The sequence below is a fragment of the Chaetodon auriga genome, chromosome 23 (assembly GCF_051107435.1).
Source record: "Chaetodon auriga isolate fChaAug3 chromosome 23, fChaAug3.hap1, whole genome shotgun sequence".
Taxonomy (NCBI): Eukaryota; Metazoa; Chordata; class Actinopteri; order Chaetodontiformes; family Chaetodontidae; genus Chaetodon; species Chaetodon auriga.
The window spans coordinates 2,638,032-2,640,531 of record NC_135096.1 but is presented as its reverse complement, the minus strand read 5'-3'; positions in this window follow the sequence as shown (position 1 = coordinate 2,640,531).

Below are 2,500 nucleotides of genomic sequence, written 5' to 3'. Positions count from 1 at the left end.
GAAGCCTCCCTGTGGCTGCTAGAAGAAGAGGAGGGGGTCAGGGCTGGAGCCAGCACCCAGCACGAGTAGCAGGCTGGGGGGCCTGGAAAGGCCAGAAGCCTCCCTGTGGCTGCTAGAAGAAGAGGAGGGGGTCAGGGCTGGAGCCAGCACCCAGCACGAGTAGCAGGCTGGGGGGCCTGGAAAGGCCAGACGCCTGCCTGTGGCTGCTAGAAGAAGAGGAGGGGGTCAGGGCTGGAGCCGGCACCCAGCCTGCTCCTCGTGCTGGGGGCCTGGAAAGGCTGGAAGCCTCCCCATGGCTGTGAGAAGATGAGGGGGTCAGGGCTGGAGCCGGCACCCAGCCTGCTCCTCGTGCTGGGGGCCTGGAAAGGCTGGAAGCCTCCCCATGGCTGTGAGAAGATGAGGGGGTCAGGGCTGGAGCCGGCACCCAGCCTGCTCCTCGTGCTGGGGGCCTGGAAAGGCTGGAAGCCTCCCCATGGCTGTGAGAAGATGAGGGGGTCAGGGCTGGAGCCGGCACCCAGCCTGCTCCTCGTGCTGGGGGCCTGGAAAGGCTGGAAGCCTCCCCGTGGCTGTGAGAAGATGAGGGGGTCAGGCCTGGAGCCAGCCCCCAGCACGAGTAGCAGGCTGGGGGGCCTGGAAAGGCCAGACGCCTCCCTCTGGCTGCTAGAAGAAGAGGAGGGGGTCAGGGCTGGAGCCAGCGCCCAGCACGAGTAGCAGGCTGGGGGGCCTGGAAAGGCCAGACGCCTCCCTGTGGCTGCTATAAGACGACGAGGGGGTCAGGGCTGGAGCCAGCGCCCAGTACGAGTAGCAGGCTAGGGGGGCCTGGAAAGGCCAGACGCCTGCCTGTGGCTGCTAGAAGAAGAGGAGGGGGTCAGGGCTGGAGCCAGCACCCAGCACGAGTAGCAGGCTGGGGGGCCTGGAAAGGCCAGACGCCTCCCTGTGGCTGCTAGAAGAAGAGGAGGGGGTCAGGGCTGGAGCCGGCACCCAGCCTGCTCCTCGTGCTGGGGGCCTGGAAAGGCTGGAAGCCTCCCCGTGGCTGTGAGAAGGTGAGGGGGTCAGGCCTGGAGCCAGCCCCCAGCACGAGTAGCAGGCTGGGGGGCCTGGAAAGGCCAGACGCCTCCCTGTGGCTGCTAGAAGACGACGAGGGGTTCAGGCTTGGAGCCAGCACCCAGCCCTGCTCCTCATGCTGGGGGCCTGGAAAAGGCTGGAAGCCTCCCCACGGCTGTGAGCAGATGAGGGGGGTCAGGCCTGGTAAGGATGGAAGCCTCCCTGTGGCTGTGAAAAGACGAGGGGGTCAGGCAGGTGAGCTATGTCTATGAGAGAGAGGGAGAGAAAGAGAGAGAGAGAGAGAGAGAGAGAGAGAGAGAGAGAGAGAGAGAGAGAGAGGAGTACCAGGGGCACGGGGATGAGAGCAGAGTACCAGGGGCACGGGGATGAGAGCAGAGTACCAAGGGCACGGGGATGAGAGCAGAGTACCAGGGGCACGGGGATGAGAGCAGAGTACCAGGGGCACGGGGATGAGAGCAGAGTACCAAGGGCACGGGGATGAGAGCAGAGTACCAGGGGCACGGGGATGAGAGCAGAGTACCAGGGGCACGGGGATGAGAGCAGAGTACCAGGGGCACGGGGATGAGAGCAGAGTACCAGGGGCACGGGGATGAGAGCAGAGTACCAGGGGCACGGGGATGAGAGCAGAGTACCAAGGGCACGGGGATGAGAGCAGAGTACCAGGGGCATAAAACCAAAACGACAAGAAGAAGAAGTGGGGGGAGAAAAATATGACAAAGTCAATCTCGGAGAGAAGGCGAAAAGCAGGCCAAAGCGGTTGAAATCCAACCGCTTTGTCATTTTCAGAGAGAAGGCGAAAAGCGCAGGCCAAAGCCAAGCGCGTCTTGCGTATTTTCTACATTTCTTTCATTTTCTACATTTTTCGCCACGTCCCCGATGACAAAACGTCAAAAAAGATAAAGTACAGAAGGAGCGGGGAAGGAAAAACGACAAAAGTCGTTTTCGGAGAGAAGGCCCCAAAGCGGTTGAAATCCAACCGCTTTGGGTACCCCCTTCTCTCCGAAAGGCGCGCGCTTTTACCCGCCTTCCCAAGCGAGTCTGCGCACGATTTCAGAAACCAGCTTTTCGGAAACAGGGGCCTCCAGAGGAGAGGCCCGAGGCGCCCGGCCGTCGATGCCCGCCCCTCAGGCTTGGTGCGTGGGGCGGACAGGAGGGGTCTGCCGGCCTCCGGGCCCCGGTTCTCCGCGCTTTGGGGTGAGGGCCCCAAAGCGGTTGAAATCCAACTGCTTTGGGCACCCCCTTCTCTCCGAACGGCGCGCGCTTTTACCCGCCTTCCCAAGCGAGTCTGCGCACGATTTCAGAAACCAGCTTTTCGGAAACAGGGGCCTCCAGAGGAGAGGCCCGAGGCGCCCGGCCGTCGATGCCCGCCCCTCAGGCCCGGTGCCTGGGGCGGACAGGAGGGGTCTGCCGGCCTCCGGGCCGCGGTCCTCTGCGC